The following is a 20,940-nucleotide window of genomic DNA, read 5'->3' as shown; positions in this document are numbered from 1 at the left end:
AATTATGGTAAATAGAGGTGGCTACAGAATAACTTATTTTGTAGCCGGCTGCTGAATAGCCTCTCCCTATATATATATATATATATATATATATATATATATATATATGCATGCTAGCTGATACATCTGTATATATGTACTTTTATTTTTAACATATTTGATAGAATTCTAATTTGTTTTTGTTTGATGTGATCATCATCATGCGAAATAATGTCACATGATGATACGAGTTGGATGCGCTTGCCTCGTTCTTCACCTGAGTGGATGGAGAAACTCCAACAATTTATGGACATCACATTTGGTGGCACATGAAGAGGTGGAACTGCTGCGTGTCCATGTCCTAGATGTGTATGCATGGCGCACAGATCACGGTCTGTGGTCCAGATTCATTTGCTTGCTGGAGGGTTTGCTGAAAGCTTTATCAGGGAAGGGGAAGGTTCAGATGTGGGATTACACAATGAGGACACACGACCAGCTGATGTAGATTCATTACTCGGCGTGCTGCTGCTGCCTGTATGCTTCATTCGCCATCCAAACTTTGCAGTGGCCGCAGTCTGCAACCCCTCGAAGGACTGCTGCATGCAGTCTACCACGGCACATCATCCTGATCCCACCCCCCCCCCCCCCCCCCCCCCCCCCCACAACCACAAGCATCCTGAATTATGGCTAATGATTTGAGTAATGCGGACTGTTAAATACTGTTCAAACGTGTAGTAAGATCAAAGAAACATGAAAGGTGTTGCTGCATGTTCACAGGTTCTGGCGTCTACTTAGATTTTCTTTATTTTGAAGGCACCTGTTTGGTCTCTAGACTTCAGAATCATTTCCTCAAAGGACAAAGAGGCCATGGGTGGATTGCTGAACAAATGTGATGAAGGTCCCTGACAACCACGTGGCTTTGCAGCTTTTAGGCTTCGTTTGGAAGCCGCGAACCGCGTGGATACCCCGGCCTTTTCCCTGGGCGAGAAGCCCCGCCTGGAACTCAGCCACGGGCCAGATTCCCCTGCATTTGGAAGCCCACGCTGAGGGGGAGCTCAGCCCGAGCCCTGTCTTTTCCCCGGGGCGGCTCCTCCCGCACGCCTGGGTCCGGGCGGCTTTTCCCCGAGCAAGGCGACGCGCGCGACGAAAGCACCCCGCTGCCGCAAGCTGTCCTCGTCCCGACACCGCCTCCGCCGTCGCCGTCCTCAGCCCATCGACGCTGTGCTCGCCCCGCCGTGGTCGACTCCGTCCTCGCTTCCTGCCGCTGCAGCCATCCTCGAGCCCCGCCGTCGCCGTCGCCGTCACCGTCACCTCGCCGCCGCCTCCACGGCCTTCCTCACCTCATCTCCGCTGCCTCTCCCTCGATACGCGACTGCCGTGGTCCCCCTCGCCGTCAACACGTGACCGCCGCCACCTCCATCTCAGCATCAATATCCATCCAGGTCAGCTCCAAGATCCAGATCTAATGTATGGTGTGCAGTGTGCTGCTTCTTGATTCCTTGCATGCAAAATACTACCTATGCTGGTACATTCAGAAGTTATAAGTTTATTCGGTTTTGTTGGAACTAGCTAGTTCTGGGGTTTTGATCTAGGGCTGTTGGATGTTGGTGTCAGATTAAGAGATTCTTACACTGCCGAAAGTTACTATTACAGCGCCGTAGTAATTAGCTGACTTACTTTGTTTCGTTTCATATGCCTAACAGTTTTTAGTAACATTATTCTTAGTCTAGCTGTTAATTCAGTAGCTTGTAAGAATAATAATTCTACTGGCAGATTGGAAACGATCAATAATAAGCTAGGAGTAGACTGCATTTCATCTCTTTCATATTTTTGTAGATGAAATAATAAAAACAAATTGTAGCCGCTAGATCTACCAAGGACACACAAAGTCAACTCACCAAAAGATTGTGAGGGCATCATTCTTTACTTTGATCAAATTCAGCCATGGTACTTTCTCCTAAAATACATTATTTTTATGAAAAATACATGTTGTCTCTGGTGGAAAGATTGATGTTAGGAAGCTCTGTAATGCTGATGTTAGTGACACGATTGAATAATCAATTATTTTAAAAAAGGATGTACAGAGTGTGCACGCTGCTAAATAATTTCCAGTGTGCAAGCTGCTAAATTTCTGAGAATATAATAGTGGTATGAAGAGTTATGTGTTCCTGATTTTTTTAGTATAATTTTGTTCCCAAGGATGTTTGTCCCTTGCTCTCCAAAGAACCACTGGGAGCAGGAACTCCAACCTTGGTGAACTTGTGCATGATGTCCTAGTGCCCGATTCGCACTTTAGGTTGCTGGGTATCTTTCTTCCATACATGGTGCATCATCCATGGATTGGTCCGTCTGACAGACTGAGTGTATATATCTGCAAAAGTGCAAATGCATATGTTCTATCAATCTATATAATATAAATATAAATGGCTCCTCTTCTTTCTTGCTAGCTAGCTAAGAAACATGTTTTTTATGTATTGCAGTTCATACCACTATTATACTTACTGAAAAATAAATCCTGGTTACTAACTTACTATACTTACTGAGTTGGACTAACCTAGCCAAGACCTTACATATTTGCCCCATTTAATTAACTGGAGTAAGATCAGCCTAGATCCTGAACTTTAGGAGTTGACTGAGTAATAGGTTCTTGCAAATCTCGTTTCGATCTACTTGAAAATTGTATTGTAGCTCAGAGAACTCTTCTGTTATGCTTGGCAATTCAGGGAACTCTTCTTTTATGTATTGCAGTTCATAGAACTCTTCTTTTATGTTTGGCACATCAGTTATAATTCTTGTTTTTAGTTATATTATATCCTATTTAATAATATTATCCCTATATAATAGATAATGGGTTCTTGGGAGGAGGATGTTAGGCAGTTCATGTTAGATGAGGAAGAATTGGACGATGAACTTTTCTTTGTTATTGTCCCTGCTGTCATGTCATGTCTCTATGATGAAAAGATGCCAGAACACACGTCATCTCTTCCTGGTGCCACAAAGGTCAAAGAAATCCGAGAAGGCCACGAAAATTGGTGCAAGTCAGAGTTTAGAATGGAGGTTGAGATCTTTAGAGCTATAGCAAATCTTCTCAGAGCAGAAAACTTATTACGCGACACACGCGATGTTAAGATTGAGGAGCAATTAGGAATGTTTTTGTTCATGCTCTCCCATAATGCTAGCATTGAAACGCTGAAGAAAGCATTCCAACACAGCGGTGAGACAATTCATAGGAAAGTCAATGAGGTCTTTGATATAATTCCAACATTGACTCATAGATTCATCAAGCTTCCAAATCCAAACCAAACACATGCCAAGATTTTATCAAACCCTCGGTTCATGCCGTTCTTCCAAGTTAGTCATATATGCTGCTTGCCCTTGTATCATTCTAAACACACTATTCCAACAATCTTAGGTTCCTTTTTACGTGCAGAACTGCATTGGCGCCATTGATGGGACACATATCCCTATTACTATCAATGAAGATAAGCCCCCCCCCTTTTAGAAACAGAAAAGGGACATTGTCCCAGAATGTTATGTTCGCTTGTGACTTTGATCTCAAATTCACTTTCATCTCTTGTGGGTGGGAAGGATCTGCGTCTGATGCAGGAGTCCTACGTTCTGCTCTTACGAAGGGTTTTCATGTACCGCCAGGGAAATTCTACCTTGTAGATGGCAGATATGCTAACACTCCATCATTCATAGCACCGTACCGAGGAGTTAGGTACCACCTTGGTGAGTTTAGAAGGCGTGGATCATCGCAGAGAAATGAGTATGCAAACTACAAGGAGTTGTTTAATCATCGGCATGCACAACTTCGGAATCATATTGAAAGGGCATTTGGGGTGTTGAAAAAACGGTTTCCAATTCTGAAAGTGGGAACACACTATCCAATTGAGACTCAGATCAAGATTCCTGCAGCAGCAACGGTATTTCACAATATAATTAGAGCGCACAATGGGCAAGATAATTGGCTAGATCACCAACCACAATATATCAATCCAATAACTTTTGTTGATATGCCGGAGGGGTATAACAGTTATCCAAGCGAGATAGAATCGAGTGATGGTAACACATTACGAGATCAAATCGCGCAAGCGATGTGGGCTACCTATAATAATTAGATGGTAATTTGGAGCATTGTTCATCATTTTCAGCATTTTACCTTACATTTATATTTCTATAATTTTAGCTTATATTTATCTTTCACCATTTTTCAGCAATGTCAACGTCCCAGGGTACAAGGGCTGCATGGAGCTACACGTATGAGAAAGGGCTGGTGGATGTAATGAAAGAGCATGTCAATATCCCAATGTACAGGGCACAAAATGGCTGGATAGCAGATGGTTGGAGAAATATTGCTAAACGGTTCAATGAAACCTTCCCTTTAGCTCATTTTTCAAAACAACAAATGCAAGAGAAGGAGGAGTTGAAAGGAAACTATAGGACAGTTAGAGATGCCAGAAAAGAGAGTGGTGTTGGTTGGAATGAGACATTAAGCATGATAATTGCCGAACCAAAGAAATGGGAAGACCTAATTGAGGTTAGTCACTTTCTATCAATTATATAGTACTGTGTTTTCACTATTTTAAGAAGCTAACCAAAATGTTGCTTTGTTGCATTTAATAGAAGTATCCCAAAGTAAGTAAGTTCCAAAAGAAGCCACTTCCTCTTTATGAACACCTGGCATCATTGTATGCAGGTAATTTTCCTTTGTTTGCTCATGAATACAGTTTTTGTGGTGCTGTATTCATGAGCTAGCTGTATCGTAAATCTGAATTTTTGTACAAGTGTGTTCTTTATTTTATTCAGCTCATCTGTGTTGCAGTAAGAGTATTCAGAACTGTCATGAATTTTTGTACAAGTGTGCTCGTTATTTTATTTAGCTCATGAGTCTAAAAGAACAACTATGTTTATTTGGTGGTCTGAGTTCAGGGAACCACAATTTTGTCTATCATTATGGCCTTACCATTTGTTTGCTCTATTTCTTAAATGAACATGTGCCTATGGTGCTGAATAACTTTGAATAATACCTAAGAGTGTATCTGTGATGTGTATTAATAGGAAGTATAGCCACTGGAGATTTGAATTTTACATCAACCGAGCCACCAAACATGACAGCACGACCTCCAATTGAAAGAAGTCACTCTAAGCAAAGTACGCAGAACACGGCTGCTGGCTCTGATTCTGTTGGCATCAATTTTGGTACAAATCCTTTTTCTCAAATTGAGGGCCCAGAAGTGCAATCTGCACCACCCTATCTCAATCTAGAGGAGGGAGCAAGTGCTAGTGGAAAAAACGCAAGCAAAGTCAAATGGCAGCTAAACTCGGCGAATTCATAGACTTGAGAAAGATCCAGATGGAGAAAAATCAGGAAAAACTAGATGAGAAGAAGAAAAAAGAAGATGACTATTCTATAGAAAAGTGCATTGCTGTTGTGGATAGCATAGAAGACCTAACTATTGAGCAGAAGGCAGATGCTAATGAGCTCTTTCAATCTGAGATGAATCGACAGATATTTATGATGACTAAAAATCCAGCTGTTCGACTAGTTTGGCTAAAGAAAAAAAATTCACAGGTATGTTTGCTTGTCTTAGTTTTCTCCTCTTCTTCTAGCATCAAAGATTGCTGTAGTGTTCATCTGATGTTGTGGATATTTATGATGACCTAAATGTTTATCTGAATGGATGCCTCTAATTTGATCATTGGAGACTGTTGTAGTGTTCTTCTACTGTAGTGTTAGAACATGTGTGAATGTTTATCTGCTGAATGAATGAATGTTTATCTACTGTAGTGTTCATCTGCTGAATGACCTACTGAACCTGTATGAATGCATATCTAAATGTGACCTGTTGTAGTGTTAGAACATGACCTGGAGTGTTAGAGAGAGTATGGCAAGAGTATACGGAAATGCAGTGGTAAATAAATTCAGAGTTTAGATAAGTTGCACTATGTGAAAAAGAAATCCCAAGTACTTTTCATCAGTCGTCCTGCTTTGTTTGGTTTTTTTCTCTGTTCATCTCATTGCTAAGTTACTAATTCCACTAATTCCACTGATGTTACATGTTTTTTTTGCTGTAGAATTAGACCTGAAATGTCTACCTCCCTCGTCTTGTGTGTTCATCTCTTTGCTGCTAGCACTGGACACAAAGGAGTAGAGGGTAGCTAGCTAAGATTGAAGTTTTAATTTGTGTTCGTGTTCCATGATGGATAGAACTGTATTATTTCAACTTTGGAGCTGTACTTTGACAATAGGTGCAGATTCAAGCTTCTTTGAGAACTATCTCACTTTGTGCTAAATTACCTATGCAATTATGCTGTAATTTTGGAGCCATAATCTCTATTGGAGCTGTAATTTTGGAGCCGTAATCTCTATTGGAACTGTATTATTACTGGTTGAATTTTTTTCTATATTTGAGCTATACTTGTTCACAAATCAATCATGATTTGTATTATTTATGTAGATCTCTTATTTTCCATGTTATCTGACTTTCCTTGATTTTATTTTAAAAAAATAATGATTTTTGAGGTTATTTCTGATTTGATGATTACTACTAATGTCTATTATTTTCCTGATTTGTTGTTGATTTTTTCTGAGTTTTTATCCGATTCTAACAATTCTTGAAGCACCAGCCTGCACCAATAGCCTCAGGCGCACAGCACCAGGCAGCAGAGGCGGAGGGGAGTGAAGCAGGCAGCAGAGGCAGAGGGGGAGTGAAGCCCTGGGAGGGAAAACCAAATGGAAAAGGGGTTAGGGGTGGGAAACAACAGGGTTTGATAAGTCCAGTGAAATCCCCCTCGGGGCTTCCTTTCCCTGGGCGTGGCTTCCCTCTGCATCCAAAGGAGGCCTTAGTGTTAGTTGATCTCTACTCCCTGATCGGGGGAGCCCAACCCTAATATGGTTGGTGGGCCCCTGTCGCACAGCACATATAAAAGAGAGGTGGGGATCACGGCTCGCACTACGAGGTTCAATGGAGCAGCCGCCATCCCACCCACAGTAAACCTAAACTGATCTAAAGCGTGCTGTCAGCAATGGGATGCCCCACCACCGTCGTCGCCTCTGTAGGGTCACCACGATCACCACTGGACTTCGCGGCATCCCCACCACGATGCCTACAACGCCACGGTACCGGTGTCCTACGCTGCTGTGGTGCTACTGTCCAAGGGCGAGTAGAGAAACCCTAAAGGAGAGGTCTACCTGGATCTACGGTTACACACAGAGGTACACCCACACAATCCTAACATTGGTATCAGAGCTAGGTTGCCACTGTGTAACCCTAACCCTAACCGAGTAAAAGCAAAGAGAAAGAGAGACCAGGGTGGCGGACGTCACTGTCTATCGGTAACCACCGCCACCGCGCGGGGAAAAAGTGCCACACCGCCGTCCTCACTGGCGCGCGGCAAGAAAATAAGAGAAGAACATCCATGTTTGGATCAGAGAAGAGAAAGGGGAAAGGATCTCAAGAACCTAACCCGCGCAAACAACTCGGGGAAAAAGAATAGGAAGGGTTAAAGAAAGGAGGAAAAGAAAAGGTTTCGGCCTTAAGATGAACAGAGCCGAACCCTAAATCCAAAAAGAAAAGAAATCAATTGAAAAGTAAAACCCTAACCCTAGAACAAATCCCCATCCCTAATCGGTTGAATCCGAGAAGAAAGAAAGGAAAACTAAAGAAAGAAGAAGAACAGGGGTTGGAACCCAAACCCTAACCCTAGATCTTGATTCGGATGAACTCCAAAAAGAAAAGAAATCAAAGAAGAGAAAAACCGAATCGGTCGAATCGAATTAGAAAAGGAACCCAAAACCCTAGATCTAAACCCTAATCCCCACCTCAGGTTCAGATAAGAGAAGAGAAATCCAAATCGGAGAAGGGGGAAAAAAGGAATGGACCTACCTCGCCATGCGTCGGGATGGCCCTTCGCCGGCGCGGGAGAAGAAGAGCCAAGCTGGGGGCGGCTGCTCGCCAGGCTCGGCCAAGGGCGCGTCGCGGCCAAGCCGCTCGACGGCGGCATGCTCACCCATTGGGGAGCACGCGCGCCGGCGAGGTGGCCGGCGACGGCGCCATGGTCGCTCCATCGCCTTGCTCGCTCTCGGTTCGCCGCTCAGTGCTCGCTGCGCTGAGAAGAAAGAACGAGGCGAAGAGAGAGAAGAGGTGAAAGGTCCTTGTGTGGTTTTGGTAATTGAGTGACAACCTAGGTGGACTAATTGTGTTTATGTGAGATACACAGGTGATTAGTCCACAGGTACATGTGTGTGAGCAACATATGCCATGAAGGTGAAAATGGCTTGGAGATGTTGCAAAGCTCACACATGTGATGATGAAGGAGCTCACTACACATGAGACATGACATTGAGTCATGTGATCAAAGGTGGAGAAGATCAAGACATGACTTGGCTTGATGGACCGGTTGCAAGCGTGAAGGGCAAGTCAGAGGCTTTGGAGCGATGGACCGCGTGGCGGTGAAGCTTGAGCAAGACTAGGCACCGATGGACGAAGGCAACGGTGAAAAGCAAGTGAAGTCAAGATCGATGAACCAATATGATCACGTGATGATATGAAGTGGATCATATCATTGTTGATCGTGTTGGTGCATGTGTTGCATCAACATTGGAGGAGATGGAATGGAATATGCAAGGCAAAGGTATAACCTAGCGCATTTCATTTCACCGGTCATAGGTGTGTAGAGAAGTTTGTGACCGGGTTTAGGATAGATGGTCGTACTATCAAGAGGGGCAAACTTATTTGCATATCGGTCATCTAGTACCACTCGAGTGATCTAACTTTGCATCGTCGCTAGGATCGAGTGGCGTGGCAAGTTGAGTGGCTAACACCCTTGAAAATGTTTGTGAAAATATGCTAACACATGTGCACAAGGTGATACACTTGGTGGTTGGCATATTTGAGCAAGGGTGAAGAAGTTAAAGGTGAAAAGAAGTTAGTCGCGCTGGTCACAGAGTGACCGGACGCGTCCGGTATTTGGCGATGAACTCCACGACTGGACATGTTCGGTCGCCACACCGGACGCCTCCGGTGTGAATCAGCAAAGACGGTGTTCAGTAGATCTGTTGATCGGACGCTGGCAGCGTTCGGTCCGGAGTGACCAGACGCATTCGGTCGAGCATGGGTGCTTACTGTACTCGACCAGACACTGAGGCTCAGTGTCCAATCAGCTTCTAACATACACGTCCAGTCGGCCCTGGTGGCTTACTAGACTCGACCGAACACAGCGGCTAAGCGTCCGGTCATTTCAGTGCTGAGCGTCCGGTCGTTTCGGTACTGTGCATCTGGTCATCTTATTAGAGAGCCATTGGAGGCAACAGTGGGACACGTGGCTATCTGGCAGCTACCGGACACGTCCGATATAGCGATCGGACATGTCCGGTATTCATAATCGGTGCGTCCGGTGCTGCGTCCGGTCGACCCAAAAAACGCCCAGTGAAGGGGTAACGGCTAGTTTAGCCCATGGGGCTATAAATAGAAGTGGTGGTCGGCCTTTGGCCGAGAGTCGAGCACACTAGAGCCTTGGTGGCTTGTGTGGTAGTGCTTGGGAGCCCTCCATCTCACACATACTTGATAGTGATCATCCGATTGTGTGAGTGAGCGATTCTAGTGCGATTGCATAATGAGGTTGCATCGAGTGGCACTAGGTGATCGAGTTGCAAGCCGGTGGTGCTTGTTACTCTTGGAGGTTGCCACCTCCTAGACGGCTTGGTGGTGGTCTCCGTCGAAGCCCGCAAGAAGCTTGTGCGATGCTCTGGAGAAGTGCTTTGTGAGGGGCATTGTGCTCGCCCCGCGGGAGCCGTGAAGAGCAACTTTAGTAAAGCGTGTCATTGAGCTACCCTCACTTCCGGGGTAGGTTCTTGCGGCGCCCGACGTGCGGGCTTGGTGGGTGATGCCAATTAGCCGCCGAACTACCAAGTGAGCGGTCGACACAACGGGGACTAGCGTGTTGGCAAACACGTGAACCTCGGGAGAAAAATCATCGTGTCAACCTTGTTCTTCCCGTTGGTTTGCATCCCCGTTACACAAGCTTGCGATTACTTTCATATACATTGAGCTTGTGTTGTTGCTTTTGTAATTAGTTAGCTTGTGTAGCTTGCTAGTTACCTTCTTGCTTGTGTAGCATAGAAGTAGCTCCCTTACGTGGCTAATTTAGTTTGTGTAACCTTGTTAGTCACATTGCTTAGTTTGTGTAGCTAAGTAATTGCGCTCTCTAATTTGGCATTGGTTGCCTTGTTATTGAGCATTGCTAGTGAGCTTAGGTGGCTTTGTGCTTTTGCTTACTAGCATGTGTAGGAGCTCTCTTGTTGCTTAAAGTACTAGTGGCATAGGTTTGTGTGACCTTGCTCCTAGAATTGGTTAGGAGAGCTCTAGCTAGCCCTGCACCTTAGTTGATTAATTAGTATCTTTGAAAGGTGCTAGAGAACATAGATAAAGGGGTGTAGTCTTGGCTAGACCGATAGTTTTAATTCCGCACTTATTTTGGTTAGCCGACACGATTAATTTTAAAAGGACTATTCACCCCCCCTCTAGTCGCCATCTCGACCCTTTCAAGGGGGAGGGGCGAATGAGATAGGGTTTCAGGAGAGAGGCACCGGTCGCCGTTTTTGTTCGCCTGAGAACCACGAGCAGCCGTCAGATCTGATCCCACGGCGCCAGTTGAATGGACCGCCGTTTGGCCCAGGCGGGCGAGCACGCCGCGGCACTTTGCCGGCCCAGGCCCAGGTTGCGGCCTGGGTGTGGCCTACGCGCGCGCGGAGAGGTGGGCTGAGCCGGCCTTTTGTCGGTTTTGGGCCGAGAGTAAAGAATGAGCCCGTTTCGCATTTTTCTTTTTCCTGGAAAATTGAAAATGCAAATTGGCTCAAAAGAAAAATAGAAAAAGGTATTTTACCTGTGGGTAAAATTCAAGAAATTGAGTTAGAGGTTTTCCGCTGCTAAAGAAAAAAGTATATTCTCCAGTGATTTTGAACCGACGTGATATTTAACTGGAGAAAAGGAAAGTTTTTCCAGTAAATGTTTATTTCCTGGAAATTGATTAATGGATTAAAAAAGCAATTTTCCCTGTGGGTAAAATTCAAGAAAAGAGTGTTTTTCCACTGTCAAAGAAAAGTTGTTTATACTCTAGTTATTTTGAACTAATGTGGTATTTAATTGGAGAAAAAGAGGTTTTTCCACTGCTAAAGAAAATGTTGATTCTCTAGTTATTTTGAACCAATGTGGTATTTAATTGGAGAAAAAGAGATTTGACATGATTATGATGTTGTTATTTTTTTATCAACGTTGTTAATAACAATATCATAATTTTATTGATTTATGCATTAATTCTATTTCTGCCCAAAGGTGATGTAGAATTAGTGTATAAGAACAGTTGTAAAATTTAATGATTTATGCATTAATTCTATTTCTGCCCAATGGTGATGTAGAATTAGTGTATAAGAACAGTTGTAAATTTCAATGATTTATGCATTAATTCTATTTCTGCCAACGGTGATGTAGAATTAGTGTGTAAGAACAGTTGTGAATTTTAATGATTTTATACGTTAATTCTATTTCTGCCCAACGGTGATGTAGAATTAGTGTATATGAACAGTTGTATGTTTTGATTTTGATCAACGTTGGAATCAAGGCATGCAAATGGTGTTATTTTTATGTTAAGAAAAGTCTTCATCTGGTTTTCATCTTGTCTAAGGTAGACTGGGTAGTCACCTCACCATGTTCCACTGATCATGTGGCACCAGTGAGGGAGACAAAAGAGAATGATGCCGATTAGGCAACTAAAGAAAGGGATTTTGAATCCGAAAAGATGTCATATGACTTTAAGCATAGGAAGTGGGAGCCTACAATTGTGGGCTCAATCCCAGAGTGTGACACGGTCACCGAATACCTCGATAGAATAAAGAGTCAGTTCACTGGCTCTTCAAAGACATATGCTACCCAGCTGATAAAGCAGCTGGTGACAGAGAGTCACTCTGAAAATGGTGGCATAAGAGAGCTCACGATGCGTCGTTGAAATATGGCCTAATTATGGCACTGTCATTTAGGCCATATTTCGAGGGGGAGAATAGAAAGACAAGTTAAGAATGATATTCGTCCTCCATTAGAGCTCTCAGATTTAGAACAATACAGAAAATGCATAAAAGGAAAGTGAAGCGCGGGAATTTTACAGATTATTCACACAGACATATGTGGTCAGTTTCCTGTAAAGAGTGTGGATGGTAATGATTCATTCATAACATTCACAGATGATTACTCCCGTTATGTCTATATTTATCCAATCAAAGAAAGAACAGAAGCATTGGATAAATGTAGATATTTAAGGCAAAAGTTGAAATCCAAAGCAATTTAAAGATAAAGATAATCAGGTCTGACCGTGGGGGAGTACTACGGTCGGCATACCCCATATGGTCAAGTTCCTAGACCTTATGCAAGATTCTTATAGGAGAATGGCAAAGTAGCCTAGTATTCTACCGGGTGAACCTCAGCAGAATGGAGTAGCTGAAAGACGTAATCGTAAAATGAATGGATATGATGCGCAGTATGATAAGTTACTCCACCTTACAGTTAAGCCTGTGAATGGAGGCGTTAAAACCACCATTCATATTCTCAATAGAGGATCAAGAAAGTCGGTGCCCAAAACATCGTATGAGTTGTGGACAAAAAGAGTACCCTCACTAAACCACTTGCGTGTGTGTGGGGGAGCCCTGCTGAGGCTAAAGTATTTAACCCAAACATTGGGAAGCTAGATCCCAAAATAGTAAGTTGCCATTTCATTGGCTACCCACAAAAGTCAAAAGGTTTTCATTTCTACTGTCCAGAGAGACATACAAAGTTTGTAGAAACAAGACACACTGTTTTCCTAGAGGATGAAAAGATGAGGGGGAGCATGGTAGCTCGAGAAATTGACCTTGAAGTGAAGTGGGTGTATGCGCCCACTCCAATGATTCATGAGCCAATTTTCTCACTACATGCTGTCGCTGCACCGACAGTGCAAGATACTATAGTGTCAGCACCTGTTGTTATTCCACCTGTGGCAACAATGAATGAAAATGAGGAACCTGTTCTTCAAGATCCTATAGAACCTATTGCCACACATGAGGGGGAGCAACAATAGCCTCAAACAGAAGATGTGCCAAATGTGGAGGCCTCTAGAAGGTCTCAAAGAGTTACTAAATCAGCTATACCTGCTGATTATGAAGTGTACAACACTAAGGAATTTCAAATGGAGGATGATCCCACCTCATTTGAATAAGCCATGAAAAGTAATCATTCATCAAAGTGGCTTGAGGCCATGGAAGACGAAATGAAATCAATGAATGCCAATATAGTTTGGGACTTGGAAATAATTCCTAAAAGAGCCAAAACAGTAGGCTGTAAATAGGCCTATAAAACAAAACTTGACTCTCAAGGGAATATAGAGAGATATAAAGCACGACTTGTGGCAAAAGGCTTTATGCAAAGAGAATGGATTGATTACAATGAGACCTTTTCTCCAGTCTCATGTAAAGATTCCTTCAGAATCATAATGGCATTAGTGGCACATTACAATTTAGAATTACATCAGATGGATGTAAAGACAGTATTTCTCAACTTGGACTTAGAGGAAAATGTTTACATGGCATAACTGAAAGGTTTTTTTATGGAAGGAAAAGAACACATGGGATGCCGCCTAAAGAAATCCATTTATGGATTAAAACAAGCTTCAAGACAGTGGTAATTGAAGTTTGATCAGACAATAAAGAATTTTGGGTTTAAAGAGAATGTAGAGAACAATTGTGTCTATGCAAAGTTTAAGAATGGGAAGTTTATCTTCCTTGTCCTGTATGTGGATGATATCTTACTTGCTAGTAGTGATGTCAGTCTACTACAGGAGACAAAGAAGTTTTGTCCTCAAAACTTGATATGAAAGATCTTGGTGAAGTCTCATTCGTTCTAGGGATCGAGATTCACCGAGATAGAAGAAAAGGGATAACAGGACTGTCACAAAAGGCATACATAAGAAAGAATCTCAAAAAAATTAAGTATGCACAAATATAGTCTCTCACCTGCTCCTATAGTCAATGGCGACATATGGGGATTTTTTATGCCCCAGGAACCAATATAAGCTCAAACAAATGAAAGTGGTTCCATATGCTTCAGCTGTCGGAAGCTTGCAACATGCTCAAGTATGTACGCGCCCTAACTTGGCATTTGTTATCGGGTTTTACTTGGCAGATTCTAGAGTAATTCTGGAATATAACACTGAAATTAGTAAAGAAAGTCTTGCGTTATTCGCAAGGAACGAAAGGCCTCATGATGACATATAGAAGATCTGATTCACTCCACATAGTGGGATATTCAGATTCTGATTATGCGAGAGATGATAGAAAAATAAGAAAGGATATCTATTCACTCTCGCAAAAGGGGGAGCTATTTCATGGAAAAGCTCAAAGCAAACCGTCACTACATCGTCCACAATGTATGACAATTTGTAGCGTGTTATGAGGCAACGGGCAGGTGAACTGACTAAAGAAGTTCATAGCTAGTTTGAAGGTGGTTGACGATATCTATAGACCACTTAAGTGATACTACGATAATAATCAGGCAATACAGTATACTCACAACATAAGTCAAGTGGTGCTGCCAAACACATTGACATAGAGTATTATGTTGTGAAAGATAAAGTCTAGGATCAAGTCATAAGTCTTGAGCATATAAGTACAGAAAAGATGCTTGCGGATCTGCTTACAAAAGGCTTACCACCCAACATGTTCAGAGAACATGTAGCTAGCATGAGTTTAAGGGAAAGCCTAAAATTCCAGGACAAAAGAAGGCCCAAAGATAAATATCTATTTCAGAACAGAGTAGTGTGTTGTAGCTGTTAAGTCTATCGGCAATGGACCGTGACGATGAGACATGCTCTATGCGCTAATCTGTAATGGAATGAACAAAAGTAAATGAAATTGAAAGATGGTAGTGAGATAAGGGGGAGAATGTTAGTTGATCTCCACCAATAGGCCCAACGGCCTATTGGGCCCTTGTCTATGCTCCCTGATCAGGGGAGCCCAACCCTAATATGGTTGGTGGGCCCCTGTCGCACAGCACATATAAAAGAGAGGTGGGGATCACGGCTCGCACTACGAGGTTCAATGGAGCAGCCGCCATCCCACCCACTGTAAACCTAAACCGATCTAAAGTGTGCTGCCAGCGACGGGATGCCCCACCACCGCCGTCGCCTCTGCAGGGTCACCACGGTCGCCACTGGACTTCGCGGCATCGCCACCACGACGCCTACAACGCCGCGGTACCGGCGTCCTACGCTGCTGCGGTGCTACTGTCCAAGGGCGAGTAGAGAAACCCTAAAGAAGAGATCTACTCGGATCTACGGTTACACACAGAGGTACACCCACACGATCCTAACATTTAGATGTCCTTGTGTGGTGCTCAGACACTCCATTCTCGTCTTTCTCACATTTTGTTTGCACAAAGAGTTCAAAATTCTTTAAGCTTCAAATGCTAATATCTACATAACCACATGTCCGATTTGTAATTTGTTTTCATCATAAAATTTTTTATGATTTTATCTACAAAATAAGATCCCACATAACCATATTTCAATGAAGAAAAGAACAATTACCAGAGAAAAAAATGTCCCCCCACAACCAAAGAAACGTTTTGGGAAAAAAATATGTACCCTACTGAACAAGATTTGCTGCAGCTTAATTTAGAAAAAATTGCTTTAGAAACAAGTACGATGTCACACTGTAATGAACTTGATTGGATGAAAATCAAGTAACTAGAACAAAAGGGACTGCGACAACGCCACAGCCGTCTTTGCACTTTTCTCAGCTCCCCTTCACCCATGCAGGTCGTGACCCTTGTTCAGAATCACCGCTGAAAAGGCTGCTCGGAGTTCAAAATTTTTAGATAATCAAGCTTCAACTGCTAATATTTTTTTAACCATATATCCTATTTGTAATCTGTTTTCACCTCAATATTTCTTATGATTTTATCTACAAAATAAGATCCCACATGACCATTTTTCATTTGAAGAAAAAAATGATAATACAGCCGCCAAAAACTTGGTACTCGTAGCTGAATAAAAAAGGCCATGAGTCCATGATACAAAATCAGAACGCACAGCCTCCAAAAACATCTGAACAAATTCGAAGGCCAGCGAAAATTTTCAATTTCGGCTAGACACGACCAAGCATTCTGCATGTTCCTGATTCGACCACACCATAAAGGCCTGGGCTGCGTTTCGTCCATTATAAAAAAAAAATGAATACTCTGCTAGCAAATCCAGAAATCCTAAAACGCACCCCCAGTGTGGTGCCAGGGGGAGGGCATCCGCTAGGTGGCTGTGCATGCATGCTGGGAGCCTGGGACCAAAATAAACAAACCATCTATATGTCCATTGAATTGGTCTCGCTTCCATTGAATTGGTGCAAGTGCGGATGGAAATTTTGTGCTACTCTGCAGGGTGTCAGTGGAAAGGTATACCGCGCCTGGATGGGTGTGCAGAGAAGCAACCGATTTTATCTGGTAGCAAAGGACGAAACGACGTGGTCCTGCATTTTCCCAAATGAGAAAAAAGCTCGGAAGGAAGACCGGAGCCAGAGCTGTCTGAACATTATAGTGGATGGGTAGCTACCGCACCCAGGGTGGTGGTTACCCTCCGTTTCATCTGAGTATTTCTGATTTTATATATATATATATATATATAAATATATATATATATATATGCATGCTAGCTGATACATCTGTATATATGTACTTTTATTTTTAACATATTTGATAGAATTCTAATTTGTTTTTGTTTGATGTGATCATCATCATGCGAAATAATGTCACGTGATGATACGAGTTGGATGCGCTTGCCTCGTTCTTCACCTGAGTGGATGGAGAAACTCCAACAATTTATGGACATCACATTTGGTGGCACATGAAGAGGTGGAACTGCTGCGTGTCCATGTCCTAGATGTGTATGCATGGCGCACAGATCACGGTCTGTGGTCCAGATTCATTTGCTTGCTAGAGGGTTTGCTGAAAGCTTTATCAGGGAAGGGGAAGGTTCAGATGTGGGATTACACAATGAGGACGCACGACCAGCTGATGTAGAAGTACACAATGATGCACCACCAACAGCTGATGTAGAAGTAGACAACGAAATAGCACCACATGAAGTTGGAGTAGACAATGAAGAAGGCGCACCGAGTGACGACCGTGGTGCCACTAATTTGGTTAGATCCCTAATCAGAGGCGCTATACATGGAGAGATCAGAGATACTGATGACAATGAACAGCCGAATGAACATGCGAAGATCTTCTTCAAATTATTACAGGCGGCAGAAAAGGAATTGTATCCAGGTTGCTAAGGTCTCTTTTATTGTGGAACTTTTTCAGGTCAAGTGCTTGCACGGTATTAGTAACAAAGCATTGGAGGGGGTACTTAATATGTTCTCAAGGTTTCTCCCTAAAGGCCACTGTGTCCCAAACACAATGGAGAAAGTGCAAAGGGTGGTTCGAGATCTAGGCTTGGACTATGTAAAGATGTCCCTATGAGAAGGATTGTGTGTTTTTTGGAAGAAAACGCAAATCTGGATACATGTCCCAAATGTGGTGAGTCTAGGTGGAAAACGCCCGACGACGGTGCTCATGATCAGTGGGGCGATGCGGAATCTGGATACATGTCCCAAATGTGGTGAGTCTAGGTGGAAAACGCCCGACGACGGTGCTCATGATCAGTGGGGCGATGCGGATGGTGGTGCTAATACAACAAATAAGAAGCGTGTCCCACATAACTTCCTACGGTACTTTCCTCTTACTCCTTGGCTGCGAAGATTATATATGAACGAGAGCACATCATCACAAATGCGATGGCATAAGGAAGAATTGGTCAATGATGGCAAAATGTGTCACCCTGCTGACTCGAAGGCATGGAAGCACGTGGATAGGAAGTATGAATGGTTTGAAAAGGATGCTCGTAATATTAGGCTGGGTCTTGCTTCTGATGGCTTCAACCCCTTTGGCATGCAAAATGTTACATACACCACATGGCCTGTTATCCTAATCCCTTACAATTTGCCTTCTTGGTTGTTTGAGAAACAACCTTATTCGATGATGTCGATGTTGATACTCGGTAAAAAATCTCCTGGAATGAATATTGATGTATATTTGAGGCCCCTCATTGATGAGCTAAAGGAGCTTTGGGAAAAGGGTATTGACACATGGGATGATAAGGTAAAGAAGAATTTTAAACTACATGTTATTCTGCTTTGGACAATCAATGACTTTCCAGCATATGCGATGCTTTCTGGTTGCAGCACAAAAGGCAAATTTGCATGTCCATACTGCCACAAGGATACAGATTATTTGTGGTTGAAATTTGGGAACAAGCACTGCTACATGGGACATCGTCGTTTTTTGCCCTCAGACCATCCATGGCGCATGAACAAGATCAGCTTCAACAATGAGGTGGAAACTAGGGAGGCTCCAGTACCACTGTCTAGTCAGCACGTATTGGAGCAGTATGAAACTTTTGATCAAGTGAGTTTTGGAAAGGCGACATCAAAAAAGAGGAAGCATGATGAAGATAAAAGATGGCACAATTGGAGGAAGAAGAGTATTTTCTTTGAGCTCCCTTACTGGTCTTCTTTGCTCATAAGGTATAATTTGGACGTGATGCACATTGAGAAAAACATATGCGAGAGCATATTGGGTACTTTGCTTGAAATGGAAGGTAAATGTAAGGACAACGAGAAGGCCCGGCTTGACATGGAACAGCTAGGGATAAGGCAAGATCAGCACCCTGTTATTGACGAAGATAATTATACCTTACCACCAGCCTTGTACTTTTTAGATAAGGATGATAAGAAAAGTTTGTGCCAATTTCTACAGGGAGCGAAGATATGTGTTGACTAGACAGTAAATGCATGCAAGGTTTCTGGACTCAAAACTCATGACTACCATATTATTCTACAGAAACTGGTACCCTTAGTCATCAGAAAGATGTTGCCAGAAGATGTTGTCACACCATTGATTCACCTTAGTAGGTTCTTCACTGCACTTTGTTCGAAGGAGCTGGTGGAAGAAGATCTTGACAAACGTAGTAGTTCAATTAAAGAGACTCTTTGCCGCCTTGAGATGGTATTCCCACCTGCGTTTTTTTTTATATCATGATTCATTTGCTGGTTCATCTAGCTGAAGAGGCTAAACTTGGAGGGCCCGTGTGTTATAGATGGATGTATCCAGTTGAGAGGTATCTACGTACTGTTAAAGGCTATGTGAGGAACAAGGCGCACCCAGAAGGTTCAATAGCTGAGGCATACATAGCGAGGAGTACCTTACATTTTGTTCTAGATTCTTGGACGTCGACACCAAGCTGAATCGCACTGATCGTCATGAAAATACAGCTGTGAATGAGCCGCCGTCTGGTCTGAGCATATTTGGTGAAATGGATTACAAGAGGAGAGGACATACTATCGAGATATTTGGTGGAGATGAGCTTCGGAAGATGAGGCACTGCATAATTAGTAACTGCGATGAAGCCAGACCAGGGGTCGAGTAAGTTGCAATATACCAACATTAATTAATGTACTATTTGTTTGTGGCATCAACTAATTAATTGGCTATTTCGATGTAGGGAGCATATGAAAGAACTAAAAAAATAGTATAAAGAATGTTAATAGAGGAGCACTTTGTAAGGTGGTTTGAGGACAAGGTTAGTTCTATTTCTTTATTTTTTTATTCCATGTAATGGTTAGAACGATGTACTAATTAACAGAGACATTTGTTTTCAAACTAGGTTTGCAGATCACCAAACTATATGAGAAAGGGGAAGCAAGTGAACTGATGTATGCCCTTTCTCAAGGACCGTACCATCGAGCTCGTGTGTTCAATAGATGCTACATCAATAACTGGCTATTTCGAACGACTGCCATTGAGAGAAACCTCGTCACACAAAACAGTGGTGTGCTTGTGAGGGGTGATGGTACTATTGGCAACATGACTTGGTATGGAGTGATTAGAAGAACTATCTCACTCGAATTCCCTACACTAAAAGAAGTTGTATTGTTTCAGTGTGATTGGTATGATGTGCCGGCTGCCAGTACCAGCAGAAGTAGAGGATACAGTAGGGATAAATATGATGTTATCCATATCGATACTTCCAGGTTTCGATATTCAAATGAACCTTACATTTTGGCGACACAGGCTGAACTGGTGTTTTTTGTCAACCTCGTGAACAAGCCAGGATGGTCCAGTGTTGTTGTGGTGAGACCAAGAAATTTGTTTGCCATGCGAGAAGCAGAAAATGAGGGTGACATGGAAGTCGATCTACTTGATGTGGGAATCCAAGACATGAATTTAGTAGGCTCAAATGAGGATTTGTCTCATTGGACAAGAGCAGACAAGGAAGGCACAACTGGTGATGCCTCTGTTATTAATCAGGTGCGTGGCGAAGCAGTTCCCGAACCAGATGATGCAGTCTTACTTGATGAGGATGACGACGACGAAGATGACACCTACATTGACGATGGAGTTGTTGCACCAGTTGTGGTAGAAAGCCTAGAAGATGATTTCTTTGTTTAAATACTTATTTTTTGTTACTTTAGTTGATTATCTCTGTATTCCTGCTGATTATTGCTATGTCCAGACCCCAGAATTAAAATAAAATACAATGCACTATTCAGAGGTGTGACTTGCAAGCTTGAATTTTTTTGCTTTCTTCTGTATAATTTTTGGATAAACAAGAGCACACATTCGGCATCTGAAAATAAAAATAGCATTATGCTTCTATTTGGTATGCAAATGCAACTGTGCAAGTGCGCGGCAAACGCGAATGTGTGCGTTTGAAGCTTTCAAATAACTCTTGTTTTCCATGAAAGGCCACGGCTGGACTCTTTCAGTGTTTGCAAAAGGTAACTGCAGGCCGATTGGTTCCTGTCATAAGCACAAATATCAGCAAGTTGGAATTTTTTGTTGTTTT

The 20,940-nt window shown here is 42.8% G+C and overlaps 1 pseudogene; it reads left to right on the top strand.

Annotated features, from left to right (window-relative positions):
• The first annotated feature begins 1,041 nt into the window (after positions 1-1,041).
• LOC136542960 (L10-interacting MYB domain-containing protein-like) lies at positions 1,042-5,788 on the top strand (annotated as a pseudogene).
• The last annotated feature ends 15,152 nt before the right edge of the window (positions 5,789-20,940 follow it).

The sequence above is a fragment of the Miscanthus floridulus genome, chromosome 3, assembly GCF_019320115.1.
Source record: "Miscanthus floridulus cultivar M001 chromosome 3, ASM1932011v1, whole genome shotgun sequence".
NCBI lineage: Eukaryota > Viridiplantae > Streptophyta > Magnoliopsida > Poales > Poaceae > Miscanthus > Miscanthus floridulus.
This window is presented reverse-complemented; position numbering and strand designations above follow the sequence as displayed.